The sequence below is a fragment of the Photinus pyralis genome, unplaced genomic scaffold (assembly GCF_008802855.1).
Source record: "Photinus pyralis isolate 1611_PpyrPB1 unplaced genomic scaffold, Ppyr1.3 Ppyr1.4_LG7, whole genome shotgun sequence".
Taxonomy (NCBI): domain Eukaryota; kingdom Metazoa; phylum Arthropoda; class Insecta; order Coleoptera; family Lampyridae; genus Photinus; species Photinus pyralis.
The window spans coordinates 7,113,418-7,129,279 of record NW_022170738.1 but is presented as its reverse complement, the minus strand read 5'-3'; the positions used below and the strand labels follow the sequence as shown (position 1 = coordinate 7,129,279).

The 15,862-nt window shown below is 38.5% G+C and overlaps 1 long non-coding RNA gene across 2 annotated transcripts; it reads right to left on the bottom strand.

Annotated features, from left to right (window-relative positions):
• Positions 1-5,651: 5,651 nt before the first annotated feature.
• On the bottom strand, positions 5,652-6,809 carry LOC116177260. Of its 2 annotated transcripts, XR_004146636.1 has the most exons (4): positions 6,614-6,809; positions 6,375-6,495; positions 6,201-6,327; positions 5,652-6,153 (listed from the first exon to the last, which is right to left on the bottom strand). It is a non-coding gene; the product is annotated as an uncharacterized LOC116177260 (long non-coding RNA). The 2 variants fall into 2 exon arrangements; XR_004146635.1 differs by having other exon boundaries at positions 5,652-6,327.
• Between the last annotated feature and the right edge of the window lie 9,053 nt (positions 6,810-15,862).

The window sequence follows — 15,862 nt, the reverse complement described above, 5'->3', positions numbered from 1 at the left end:
TCCGCAGTGAAGTATACTCTTTGACCATTTTCCAAATGTACGGCCAAATGAACAACAGTGGGATGTCTTTCGTGAATGGCGAACGAAAAAATGCGCCAAACTGCTTCGTTGCTGCTAACATAGCGACCTAGTTGATATTGTGTGACTTCATCGTTGGAATTCTCCGTACTAACTCCAATCACAGCCATATCACTTCCTTTCGTCACATATTTGCAGATGTGTAGGATTTGTGCGGGACTTAGTGCGACAAACGCGAGTGTTTTGATGATCGTGCGAAAAATACTTGAGTGCGCGTCTTAAAAAGAGTGTACGCGAAGAATTACTTCAGTGCTTTGGTTACGCCGGTAGCAGACACTCAGTACGACGGTTATTTATGACGTTTTATTCAGACGATTTACCTAGAAGCGCTATTTGTTTATTTTTGCATTTGTTTTGTTTGAATACAGTGTTCAATTTCTTTATTACTAAACTATTAACTTTCACAAAAGGGTCGTGTAATATCCACCTGTTTTCGTAGTATTAAATAAATACCTTACTTTTCGGTGTTATATCTACATGCCAACCCTACAGATGTATTTGATGGATTTTACGGAATGGCAAGATTCGACATTGATATGCGCTTTGAATGTCTTAGAGAGTAACGGCGAATACGGAACAATCCAGCGATTATCAACTTCCATGTCCTGTTTATTCACATTAATAGTTGTTGATCTGCCATTGTCCATAGTGGATCGACGACGATACAGTGGATAACCATCATTTCCGGTAATTGTTTCTGCTACTAATGCGCGTGGATAACGCTTTGAACATTTTCCGTCGACCATACACGGAGCATTGATATTAAATATTCCGCAGGGACCATGAATCATGTTCTTAGTAACAACTTCATGCAGACTTGGATCTTCTTGTTCATCAGGAATTTCCGCTGATATCACATCATCGATTTCATTGGATCTTAACTTTTCAACCAACCAAATGAGAATATGTGCGTGTGGCAATCCGCGTTTCTGCCACTCCACGGAATACATCCAGCAGCGCGTCTCGCCGAAAACGCAATGCTTCACAATGAAATCCATCAGTGATTTCAATTTCTGTTTGAAGACTCTCGCTGTGATGTCATGACCATCGATGGGTGATTGGCCAGGAAACAACTCCTGTTGGATTTCTGTCCACTTGGGATTGCAGGTAAACGTGATGAATAAATCTGCTGTGCCATAATTGCGAACATACGACATGGCATCTTGAGCATATTCATGCATATGTCGCGGACTCCCGACGTAGGTTGCTGGGAGAATCGTCAATCGGCCCACATTTCGTGCATTTCCATCAGTCCTAATGGCATCTCGAAGATGAATATACTCTTCAGAGCGGAGTTTTTTTCTGGTTCAATCTGATGAATAACAATCGCTCAGTTTCAACTTTGACATACATACCGACTGCATATTGGTGAAATAGACGCCGGCATTTCAAGATGTGATTGTCCTCACCTTCACGAACCATCAGTCGATATGAATAATAGTTCATAGAACTGATATTTTTGTTCGATTCAGCGCCTGTCAATAAGTTTACTTCAATAAAATGAACTAAAAAAATTTGGTCTGGTATTTACCTGGACGTGGATTTATCATCTTGATCGAGAAATGACAGCCGTCTTCACCTTGCCAAAATATGATGGGATATTGCAAAGCATCATATGACCGGTGCGTTTCATACACACGCTGCAGTTGATCATTTCGCCGGTGTAGAATGATATCACGGGATTCAAAATGTTCATCAACGACGACAATGGCGACTTCATCAATAGTTGGCACATTGAGACGTCTTGGGTGTTCTTTCGTAGGCCTCTTGTCGGCTCTGATTACAATTTTGTGATCATCAGATGGCATGCGGTCCAGTGCAGCTTTGAACAATTTAACCAGTTTATTGTGTTCATGGAAAAAAGTTTGCAATTGTTTCACTACTGATTTTTTCACCGAACTGTTAATCGCACAACGCGTATCTAGTTCTTCTGATGAATTACCCATGAAATAAATCTGCAGGAATTTATAGTCTGCATCCGACGGTGGCAATAGCGAACCTGCTCGATGATATATCTGACCTTGAATCTGTAATTAATATTAATAATGTTGTTGTGGAATAACCATAACATAAAAGTGTCGAATTTTGTGAAAGATGATTGTGTTAGAAATACCTTAAAAGTGGGCATGAAATTGTCCCGAACTATATTTGTTGCGCCAAACGAAGTCATTTGGAAGCAACTGTTGTAACTTTGGATGTGGCTGAGGAATTGGTTGGATTCGGTTCCTTTTCCAGAAACCAATGAGCGCAGTGGCTCCGGTGGGGGAACCAATGGCGCCAATTTCACTTTGCCATTTGCACAACACAATCCAGGGGTTTCATGTCTGTATTTCAATGCTGTACAATGTGAACATACAACACTCATCGATCCGATAGCAACGGATTGATCTGCACTGTAATCAGTTGTCGCGTTGTAACGGAATGCTGCTCGATAAGTATTCAACGCACTATATGTTTGTCTTCATACACATTGCAGCGCGATTGGCTTCAACCGACCGATAACGTCTCATTCGAAGCATATCATCTTCGTTTGAATTTTCTCTCTGTTCTTGCGTATATGTTGAACGTGTTCGTGATAATCGATTCCGTTCAATTTCATTTCGATGTTCGCGTTGCTCTGCATTTTGTGCAGATCGAAAATTGCTTTGATGTGCAGCATTGCGAGTACGGCGACCTAATTTACTTCGTCTTATGGGCGGCATTGCAATGCGAAGACGCGAACACACAGCACTTACACTAAACTGAAACAATGTAATCGTATTGTCCGCGACAAAGAACCATGGAACGCACACGCGAACACACAGCACTTAAAGTGAACTGAAATAATACAAAGAACCATGGAAAGCAGCTAAGCGCGGGGCAAGTCGGGCAAGCGCGACGACCGAAGCAAACGATTTAGTTCGAAAACCTGCCACCGAGTATCGTAGATGGCGCTCGAAGTGCGAGCGTCACGGTAGCGCTACGGGTGCCCCGTTTTTTCAAATTCGTGCTCCCCGGAGCTCCGTCTCAGGACATAGAGCGGCCAAAAACCTTCTCTGGTTCGTTGTCCGTCTTTAAAAAAAAAATCAGCCAAATCGGTCCAGCCATTCTCAAGTGATGCTCTTACCAACGAACAACATTTCATTTTTATTATATAGATATAATTGTATGTAGTTTTTCATTATTGCAGTCAGTCAAGTTCAGTCCGGATTCTCATTGTAACCGTTGAGTGAAAAATAGTAAAGAGGCACAACTGTATATAAAATTGCGATACCCATAAGTCCTCTTTCTTTTTCTAAGGCGACATCTATATTTCTATCTCACTTGCCGTAGTTTTCCGTGCGGCGCCGACAAAAACAAGTTTATGGATAGTGCTGCCATCGTATTTTAATTTTGGACTTAATACTATTACGAAAGTGTGACGTCATTCACGTCTTATCCCGACCCCAAACAGCTGATGGGAGTTTGTTTACCTTATTTGTAACATGGCGTTAATAAACTTGTCCGACCTTTTCGAGCATTTTCTGAAGAAATTACCGCGTTTGGTAAATGCGAATATACCTAGTTAGTGGAAATGTGCTTGGGGTGTAATTTAATGGACATGAACAAATAATGCTTAGAGAATGAAGGAAGTATGAAAAGAAATGCAAGTGGAGGTAAGGGAATAATGCTTTGCATAAGGTTTTTTATAATAATATGTGATATAAGTGCAGGTAACTCAACATTTTATTTTAGGTTAATTTAAACGAAGAAGTTGTAGCAAGTGGCAATTTAGTAACAGCATATCTGTGCTGTTTTGCTGTATGCAAATAACAATATTCGTAAAATCGAGAGAAAAACTGATACAGTATCCTAATGGAAAGAGCCAATCTCATCTATTGAAACAACGCAGTTTCCGTGTTGGAATTGTTTCCGAAAGTGCAATGTGGTGCCACGAACAGAGGATGAGATTGAAAGCACTAAACAGGTAAGATTAATTTCCACACAATTTTTAAATTCTATTTAAATAAGCAATGTATGAAACACTTAGCCCCATGCAGATAGGTGGTAGTCCCCAAACTTTCTGCACTCCAGTTAGCAAGTACCAATGGAAGTGCAACATATTTGTCGTGACGATCTGTCAAAGCTAATTTGCTGCTGCCGTTGTTGTTGGTTGTTCATACTTGTGTAGCCGGGCCAATTTGGCGGTGATTGTGAATGAAAATGTCAACATGACAGCACCGACCCGCACTGCACAACAAGGCAACGGCACCGTACTACACCTATCTGACTGGGGCTTTAGACCCGACTGCTAATTGCAAATAAATATGGTGAAGGACATGGCCTGGGGATGTGAGTTGCAGAGTCAAGGAGTCTGTTTGAGGTTGTCCGATGAGATACGATTTGAAACTGTCAACCTTTAAATTAACAAACGTCAATTAATACCTATTAATCTAGAAATGCCAACAATACAAACTTATTCTTATTCCTGGATAGTAGATAATGAGATAAGAAGAGTTCTTAAAGCTACTTCTTTGTGATCACAGGAAATTATTAATTTATTATTATAAATGTACCTTTCTGAAAATTACAGCACTTTTTTTTACTAAACCAATTGAAAAATTGTTTTTAGATGTCCTGCTTCTTTCTATTCCTCTTCGCCAAAAAAAGGAATTTATACGGAATAAAGTGGATTCTGGCTTGGATTTCTCTGGACTAAAGGAAAGGAATTTAGATGGAATAAAAGTGGATACAGTGGGAGTTAAACTCGCGAGTTAAATGATGAACGTAAAACTAATTCTAACCAGAATATGACTTTGTGGGAATGGTTTTTTAGGTATGGCTTTAGGTATGGCTTCGTGGGAGCAGATACTAGTTATTAATGATACAAGTTCGATATAATCATCATAATGAAACGCGTGTAACGTTAAAATCACGAGGTGTAACACGTAGTTTTAGTTCCACAGGTTTCATTAATAATGTTCATATTGTATCATTCAAAATTTAATCTACAACGGTCCAAACAGATTTTATTTGCATTTTTCATAAAACAAAATTCAAAATTATCAAGTGCCCATACTAGTGGATGTCATGGTAATCACGTTTGTCAATTTGGCGTTCGCGATGGAAAATAGCAGTAATTATTATTTGCGTGCTTGTTCCGACACGCCGATAATCGCGCGATTCTCAAGAGGACCTTATTTTTATTTACATGAAAATGTTTCAAATCGTTCAGACAGAACCGCGCAGGATTAACGCTGTGTCTGAAGAAAGCGTAATGAATTCATAAGATCTTATGAAATCCAAAGTGGACATGGTAAATCTGCCATAATGACAACGTCGTAGATTACAGAAATAAAAAGTATCCATTTGGTCATAGAATACTAGATGAATTAAGAATGAGCAAAAATTCATATTTGATGGTAGTTCAAATGTGAAAAGGTCACACCATGCTTTTCATTAAATACAAGAACTTGTTCTTATGATGAAAAGATCTTTGTCATGTGGACTCCTAAATTGCGATAGATGTAAGAATGGAGAACAATTCAAGTTTAATATGTTTGTAACCTTTTAGGTAAATTATTAAAACAGTTAGTATTGTATTGTTATCTGTTAGTTTTCTTAGTAAGTGATTTTAGTTTTTAATTAAATATGTATTGATATTTACACATATGGAAAATGAAATAAAACTATTTGTACATCTTCCTTAATTTTAATTCATTTAATCAGTGGCCAATGGTAAACATTTTTTTAATTCTCATATTGAAAATCTAGTGGTGCACAAGTTTGAACAATACAGTGGAATGCTCTCTCAAATGAGGCATGATGCCACTTTGTCTAATGTAATGATCCTGGAAATATATCACTCGCAAAAGTTGTTGCTGCACTGCTTGTAATCAGAAGATAAAGCTTTTTTAAAGGAATAGCACCTTCAATTTCCGTGCAATCCAGCACAATTCTGCCATTTGTGATGTCTTTGAAGTATGTCGATATAAAAAGATAATTTTTCTCTCTACTAGTCATATTACTCATAAGGCCCGCGTACAACATTACAAGTAGCACATATAAATATGTGACGATAATGTTTTGCATTCATGTTACCTACTCACTGTAAATCTAAAACACTTAAAATATTTTAAATTTAATCGAAACCATCAACGTACATAATAGATACAACTCGGTTTTTTCAAGTGTTCGAAATTTTATCGGAAATGTTGAAGTGAAAGGACCTGCTTCCATGGCTCCGGGTTCTTCGTTACATTTCTTACTGGTCAAACTTTTTTGGTTTTTCTGAAAATACACTTTCAAATTTCAGAAAAATGTTTATTAATACACACCTTTTCCACGTTTCTGGATAAAGAAATTTCCACGTGCCCTCTTTATTCCATGGGAATAATATGGTAGTGGTGACCCAACATTTTGTTACCATCACTCTACTTCGGATCTCGATTGGCTCTACTACAATTAATATTGTCCAAGGTGAGTAGAGTAATAAACTTTTGTAGAGAAGAGTATTTATTACTTTCTGAACTATCATTTGGCGTACAAATAGGGCTTTGGGTTTCAAAGATCTTACCTGCACATCTTCCACTTGTAAAATTGTTTATTTTCTGCTGGAAATCGGAACAACTGCACGTTTCCCGTCTTGAATCATGTGGACATCCACAACAGTAACACTAAAAAGGGAAATCGGAAACATAACGCCATTGCAAAACGCGCACTAAAAATGAATTTGTGTTTTGTCCATATATATAAGAGAAATATATGGTTTTGTCGTGAATGAATTGTTTTATTTCCATCAGCTGTTTATTTGGCAGCCCTGTCGTGACGTCATCACCAACACTTTCCAATCAATTACGTCACTGAAACATCTCGGGGCCTCGGCACCGAATAAAAGTCAAGTACTCTGTGATCTCGGTGCCTTTTGACAACTGGCGCATCTATTTGTCGGTGCCCGCACAAGCCTCATATAAATTGATCAAGTTGTGTCTCTTATTACTTTTCACTCAACGTTGTAACGTTCGAAAAATAAAAGTTGTTTTTTTAAAAATCGTTCTCCATAAACGAAAAACATAATTAGCGCAGTCTGTAGGATTCACAAAACGAAATTTCCACTAGTGTGACGACAAAAATCGCGTCCGGAAAATTCGGTTCGTTTTAACGATTTATTTGTGAAGTTCAAAATTGGATTACGAGAAGAGCAACGTTTTGAGAAACCCAGAGACGTAGGAGACACACACCAGAGACGTAGGACAGCATCGCCGAAACCTCGCAAATTGATTTTTGGACAACATCGCCGAACTTCAATCCTGGGAACAATTTGGACCGCATCGCCGAATTCACCCAAACCGTAGGATAAGCAACGTAATTTAAGAAAAGAGCATGAAAATCGGCATCATATTCCTGTAGGTCAAATATTCCTTTATTCTAATATTTTAAATATCCCCTACACAGTTCTTTTTCTACTCACGCAGTATAAAGAGAAAGTTTATTAAAATCATTTTATACTTTGTAAAAAACGTAATTTATGCCTTCAGAATTAGAAAAACTAACAGAACAACTTGCTAACGCTTTTACAACTTATCGTAGCGAACAAAGTGAAATAATTGACGAAATTGAAAATCCAGAAATAATGGCACAAGCGCAGCCAAAAACCGTAAATTACTCATTACTTAAATTGTATGTAGAAACTATTCCAAATTTTGATGGTAACCCACACACATTAGGCATTTTTATCGATAATTGCGAAAACCTAATATTGAATTTTTATGATCCAGTAAACGAAACTTTGAATAATTTTATGTTAAGAGCAATAATAAGTAAATTAACAGGTACAGCTTTGAGTCTCATAGGTTCCAGAATAGAATTAAGAACGTGGAACGAAATTAAAAACGCACTAAACTTAAGCTTTGGTGACCAGCGCAACATTGATTGTCTTGTACAAGATTTAATTATTTTGCGACCTAATAAAAATGAAACTCCTTACAATTTTGGAATGAGATGTCAACGCACGTAGTCTCATTTTTCACAATTAAATTCATCACATTTAACCGTCCCAGAAAAAACCTTAAATCAAAAAATTACGACGAATTAGCTTTAAAAACTTTTATCAGTGGATTAAGTGGCCAAATTCAAAATAACGTTAGGCTTAGGAATCCCGAAAATTTAGAAAAAGCAATGTCACTATTAATTGAAGAAGAAAATTTTTTATACAGACAAAATAGAGGTAACTTTTTAAATACGCAATGCTTGGTAAAAGTTTATATTTTAGTACACTCGACCTGGCAAATGGATTTCATCAAATCGAGATGGAACCGACAGACATACAAAAAACAGCCTCTTCTACAGAAAATTGGTACATTACGAATTTAAAAGAATGCCCTTTGGTTTAAAAAACGCTCCTAGCACATTTCAACGTGTTATGGACAACGTTCTAAGAGATTTACAAAACGAAATTTGTGTTGACCTCGACGACATCATAATTTTCAGTACAAGTTTACAAGAACATATCGATCGACTAAAACAGATTTTTGACAGACTTGGACAATCCAACGTTAAAGTACAGGGTGGAGCGCGGGAGACAGATGGAATTGGTAGAGGCGCCGTGCGTGGCGCATGCGCAACAGGGGTCTGGGAGGGGGTTTATCTGAAAGAGGGGAATGGGAAGTTTATGTTTTGTAGCTAATCAGTCGCAACAATGTTTTGGTCAGTGGAACATCGTACGTTTTGTGTCAAAGCCTATTTTGAGAATGGCCGCTCGATCGTACGCGTGCAACGTGCCTTCCGTTTGAGGTTTAATATCGCCCCCCCGTGGCCGAATTCCCGACCGAAATCGCATTCTTTCGTGGGTGAATGCATTCGAAACGAGTGGTAATGTGTCAACGATCAGAAGGGGGCCTCAGAACTCCGTCATTACCCCAGAAAACGTTGAAAGAGTTCGAGTCGCCATTCAACAATCTCCAAGGCGGTCAATTCGGAAACAGTCACAAGTCCTTGGCATTTCGAGACGATCTATGCATCGAATAATCAAAGAACACCTGCATATGCATCCCTACAAAATGGTAGTCGTCCAGGAATTGAAACCACGTGATTACGAAGCCAGACAAATCGCGAGTGAAAATATCCTTGCAGCACTGCCTCGAGACGCTGTTGTGTTCTTCTCTGACGAGGCACATTTCCATCTTAGCGGTTGTGTCAACAAGCAAAACATGCGCTATTGGAGCGAGACAAACCCCAGGGAACTCCATCAGAGGCCTCTTCACTCCGATAGGGTAACCGTATGGTGTGCACTTTCGAAAAATGGGATCATCGGACCTTATTTTTTTGAGGAAAATGACAGAGCCGTTTCCGTCAACTCGGCGCGTTATTTGACTATGATTCAGGAGTTTTTCTTGCATGCATTAGATGAAATGGGTGTGGATGAGGACGTCTGGTTCCAACAAGATGGGGCCACCGCCCACACAGCAAGAAGAGTGATGGAGTTTTTGAGAGGGAGGTTCCCCGGGCGCCTCATCTCCCTGAGAGGCGATTTGGACTGGCCAGCGCGGTCGCCAGATTTGGCCCCTTGCGACTTTTTCCTTTGGGGCTACCTCAAATCCAAGGTTTACAATGATCGTCCCAGGACCATAGAAGACCTCAAGAACAACATCAGGGCCAACATCGCTGAAATTCCTGTTGAAATGCTCGGAAGAGTTCACGAAGACTTCAGAAAACGTCTTGATCAGTGTATTCAGAGTGAGGGTGCCCATATGCCAGATACGCTGTTCAAAACCAAATAAATCTAAATTTCCAATGCTTACACGAGGTAAAAATAAAAAGTTTGAGAATTTTTCATGAATTAGTAATGTTTTTTCATTTTATAATCCATCTGTCTCTCGCGCTCCACCCTGTACAACTTGACAAATCAGAATTCTTAGATCAAGAAGTCGCCTATCTAGGACACAAAATCACTAAAGATGGAGTAAAACCAAACCCAGACAAAATTGACGCTATCAAAAAATTCCCAATTCCAAACACCCAAAAAGAAATTAAAAGTTTTCTAGGTCTTGTAGGATACTACAGGAAATTTATAAAAGATTTTGCCAAAATTACAAAACCACTAACGCTCAAGAAGAATTCAAAAATAATTCACGATGATAAATTCATTTCCGCCTTCAATACTTGTAAAAATTTATTAATCAACGCATCTATTCTTCAATACCCTGAATTCCAAATTAATTAGATGGCGCTTAAAGTTAGAAGAATATGACTATGACATTATTTATAAACCCGGAAAAATAAACACCAATGCAGACGCCTTGTCGCGCGTGCAGATAAACGCTTTTGAAACCGAATCAGTAATTAATAACCCCGGAGACATAGACGCAGAATCCTTAGAATTTTTAAGAAATTACGTGAACAAATGACAAATTTAGACGAATTCCCCGCACCTCCGGCTGTGGATGAACAACAACCAAGTACAAGTGAATTGACAATTAATGACCAACGACAAAGTCTCAAAATTCAAATTTTATCAGATATACAAATACAACCCCCTGTTCAACCTAGTAATAATATCTCAACACCCCAACACAGTACCTATAATGAAACAACAAATCCTGGAATCAAAATTTTTGACGAAATTATTAATAACAAAGTAAACCAAATTTTAGTATACCCAAAAGTTCACTTTAAACTTTAAAGAGGGACGACCCTCTCTCTGTAAATCTCCAGGAAAAATGGTCATTACTACGTCGGGAGATGATGAATGTAAATAATTTAAGAATTCCTAGGCATGTTGTGATACAAAACCCTATTCCAATACAAATGCATGGATTTTGTGACGCTTCAACCATAGCGTATGGTGCCTGCGTTTATTTAAGGGCAAGTGATGAACTTGGTCATGTAAACTCTCGCCTTCTCTTTGCCAAAGGCAAGGTGGCACCCCTCAACGGTACAACTATTCCTCGCTTGGAACTTTGTGGTGCTCAAATACTAGCAAAATTAATCCAACAATCGTCTATGGCCTTAGGTAGTGTTATTCATCAGCGATTTTGGTGGACCGATTCGGCTATCGTATTAGGCTGGTTGAATGGAGATACTGCTACTTTAAAAACATTCGTTTGTAATAAGAGTTGTAGAGATCCAGGAAATTACCAAAGGAGGTACTTGGTCGCACGTACCGACGGCAGAAAATCCAGCAGATCTGCTTTCCAGGGGGACTACTGTATCAAATTTTTCTAACTCATCTTTATGGTGGAATGGCCCGAAATGGCTCGTTTACCCCTCATCGCAGTGGCCTGTTGGCATTATCCACAATACCGATCTTCCTGAACAAAAGCAGAATATACATTGTGCGTTGGCGACTCAGGAGGAAATATCCTTTAGTCACTACTCAAACCAGTGGCGTATTTAAGGGGGGGGGGAGAGTTGGCTAATGCCCCCCCCCCCCCCCAGTCGAGTTTCCAAAATCAGCAATAGAAACCCTTGAAATACGCGACGCTACAATTTTTAAAAATATTCACACATTGCTTCTAATTCTTTGTACATTACCCGTTAGTACCTACTGCTACAAATGACAGAATGTTCTCCACTTTAAAATATTTAAAAACATATTTGCGCAATACTTGTAGCGAAGATCGGCTCAATGGACTCGCCCTGCTATATGTGTATTTACATATCGATATTACACCTGATGAACTCCAGAAGAAAGGAAGAATGATGGATTTTGTGTTGTAAATTTTTTTAACTTAGTACCTCATGCCCCCCCTAGAAAAGCATTCTAAATACGCCACTGACTCAAACCTTACCTTCCTGCAGCGTGTGGTCGGTTTTTGTCGAAGATTTATTTTCAATTCTGCTGCATGTCCCTCTGATAGGTTAACTGGTCCGCTATCTTTTAATGAACTTAAACAGGCAATGCTAAGTCTTATCAAACAGGCTCAACTTGAATTATATGCTGCGAAAAAAGGGCCCTATTCACACCAACAGCCATATTTTACGATTAAACCCTTTTTTGGACCCTGCAGGAATTATCCGCGTAGGCGGGCGGTTATCAAACGCAAACTGGACATACTCTTCTAAAATGCATCCTATCGTTTTATCGGGAAAACATGAATTATCTCGTCTGCTGTTTAGGCGAGAACACTTACGTCTGCTTCATGGTGGAGCACAAATGACTCTATACAGCCTTCGTCAAAATTATTGGATAACCAATGGACGTAGCTTAGCTAACCACACAGTAAGAAATTGCGTGCGTTGTTTTAGAGCGTCGCTTTCTCCCGCGGAAGCCATCATGGGCGACCTTCCTTCCTCGCGTCTACAACATACATACCCTTTTGGAACTAACGAAGTCGATTACGCGGGTCCGTTCTCATAAAAGACCGTGTAGGCCGTGGATGTAAAGTAAATAAAGCGTAGGTGCGTTTGCGTTTTCGTATGTTTTACTACAAAGGCCGTGCATTTAGAGGTACTCAATTAACAACGGAACACTTTATCCTTGCGCTTAGAAGGTTTGCGTCCCGTCGAGGGAAACCACGAGTTATCTATTCAGACAATGCAACCAACTTTATTGGTGCCAAGCACGAATTAGCTAAATTTGTAAATAAAAACTCAAAGGAGATATGTGAAGCAAGTATTGAGGAGGGTATAACTTGGCACTTCATTCCGTCTAATTCTCTACATTTCGGGGGTTTATGAGAGGCAGGGGTGAAGTCCTTCAAATTTCACTTTAAAAGAATTGCCGGAAATGCGCTTTTAACATTTGAACATTTTACAACCTTACTCTCACAAATTGAGGCAAAAGGAAACTTGTGATTGAGCGGAGCAGAGGACCTTTGTCTCTATATTTCTCTTGACCTCGCTTTCAGCTTTCACTAATCGCTAGTCGCTACGTTAGTCATTCGAAGAGCAGCAAAGCTAAAAAAAAATATTGTGTGTTATTGTGACTAGTGTGCCGCGTGGAGAATAAGTGTTGAAAAAAACAATGAAACGGTCAACACAGCATTCGCTTGTTAAGTTTTTTTTCTAAAAAAGAAGGAACGAAAGCTCATGAAATTGTGCCAAAAGACGATTCCATTCCTCCTTGTAATGCGGCATGTGTCGAGGATCCATCCACAAAAAATGATGAAGCAAAGAAAGGTAAGTTTTTTTTTAGCAAGCAACTCTAAAAACGATATTCGAACAAAGATTTATTTCTTAATTAACTTTTCATACGATCTCTAATTAAGGGGCTTTAGTGTTTTTGTGTAATTTTGCCTAGTTTCTGGCCAAGATGGAGTTCGTTAAACATTAGAACCTCGCGCTTAAGTATTTTCTTTCTTTTGCAGCCAGGTTGGATTTGACTGAAGCGTCCATGGATTATGATATTGAGAGATATGTGTGCAACCCTCCAAACAATGATGAGGAAAAGCTTGGAGCATTAAAAGAGCCTTGGACGCCACCAGGTAGTTTCAAGTTTCCAGTTACTGGAAAAAAACCTTTCTTTTCAACGTCATTGGACCATTAGGTACTCTTGGCTTGTTTACTCAAACGTCATGCAAGGAGCATTTTGCAAAGTACCTATGTGTTCTACTGGGCAAAAAGGAGGGTGGTCGAGGTAATCAAGAACTTGGAGCCTTGGTTAGTAAGCCATATACTAACTGGAAGAAAGCTTTGGAGACTTTTAGATGCAGATACGCAGTATCATAAATTCGTTGTCGAGCAGGCGTAAACGGTTAAATTTAATAATTTAAATTTAAGATATTATTGCCTAATAAATACATATATAAATTTTTATTTTCACGTAATTATTTTTACTGGGGTTGAATCTTTGACTTTTATTTCGTAAACGGCCAGTAGTAAAAGTTAACTTAGCTACTCGTAAAATGCATGTTGGACTCCCTCCTTGTAAAATCTATAGCTACGTCACTGGCTCGTTGGAATAAAGAATACATTTCGTCAAGAACGTGTGAAATGGAGGCGCAGTCATGCCAGTTTAAAGATTGGACAGTTGGTAGTAATAAAAGAAGACAACATGCCACCCCTTAAGTGGAAGTTAGGGCGTATAGAGGAGATCCATCCAGGGAAAGACGGCGTTTGTCGCGTGGCATCGATAAAAACAGCAAGCGGTATCCTGAAGCGAGCTTATACCAAGATCTGTCCACTTCCAGTTGAATCATCTTCGCAGAAGAAAGTTTAGTGGCGCACTCAGACAATTGGGTGTTTTCTTTGTGAACCATAGTGGTTTATCAGTTTTTTTTGTGCGTTTATAAATAGAAAATTACTACTGTTTATGTTAATGAAATCAACATTTATTTGAATTTCGCATTGTTGCGTTGATTTGAAATTGTATTTTTTTTATTTTGTGCTGTTTATATATATATATATATATATATATATATATATATATAATTATATGGTTTAAAATTTAAGAGAGGAAAAAATTTCATCTAAAGAGATTGTAGAAGGAAAAGTGCCCATAATACTAACACCATTGCCACGCTGAATGGCCAGACTGATTTTTTGAATAAGGAACGTTTTTGAACGGTGCTTTCCTGTAGCATTGTTCAATTTCTTTCCTAAAGTATTTACAAATTTTTTTCTATATCCTTGCTCTTTAAGGTGCAATTACATTGATTGTAAATGAAGTTGTTACAAGTATATTTACTTTTACTGTCATATTTTTGAGTACCTCTCATTTTCATCTTGTTTCACTCTACTACGCAACAATTCCCAATTTTTGGGTGCACTTGCTGGAATTCTTGAAAGTTCCAAAATTCTTGTTAATTTAAATTATTTTCTTCAAGGATTTAATTCGATACACTAATCATTTTACGTAATTTATCGCCAAGTTTGACATATGGAAAAACGTGCTTACTCATGGCGTTCGTCGAATATTCTTGCTCTTCATCCAAGTTCCTCGGCGCCAATTTTGTTGTGTTGATTTCGTTTCCGGGTTCGACCTTCCATGGACTATCTTTCAAAACATCTTTATAAGTAAAAAGTATAAACTATTCTACAAAACACTTATACTAAAACACACTGAAACCTCTAGCAACCATCTTTTTACCGGAAGTGGCTGTCTGTGTCTCTACTAACGCTAATTGTCATACATAAAGTTATAACAGCAACCATAGTTGACTATGACATTTTTAAAAAGTGCATATTTTTCTGTTTACGCTTGCAGTCGACTTCATCCGGGGTGGAGAACAAGGAGTCGATAATTTCTTTACTTTTTGTGGAGAAAGAATGAAATGTGCAACAGATGTTTTAATGCTACAAAAGATCAAAGCAGTAGCGTTTGATGGCATGAATTGCGCTATGCAAGAATTACCGCATCAAAAGTGTTCCAAGGCCTCACTCCATGTGCCCATTTTTGGTGGGAAAAAGTATTGGATGGAAGAACAAGTAATGGTGAATTAGAAGCGAAGAGAAATAGAAGCGCTCTCGTTTAATTGTACCGAAAATAAGTGCACCTCATCGAGCAAATGAGTGATGTGGAGTCGAGATATGAATTGGCCATCATCGTAATTTCTGCTGTCGTTCCCGCTGCCACATGTTTATCGTCGTATCAGAAACCAGTAAGTCATCCTGTGTTTTTTTTCCTTAATTTTATCGGCCTGTTCTCAGGCATCGTCACTGACCAAATGGTTCTTTATTTATTCAAGTTAATTTAAACGTTGTCAAGTTTACAATCCATTATTTCGAATAGCGCACAGCTGTGAATGCGTATGTGACTTTAAGACAATAAAATAGTGAATAAATATAGGGCACAGATACAGTTACTAACGTTAGTAAATAAAACAAGTGGTATATTTTGTGTCGCAGATCCAAATTTTGAAAGAAACAAGGTCATTACTGTGTTAAT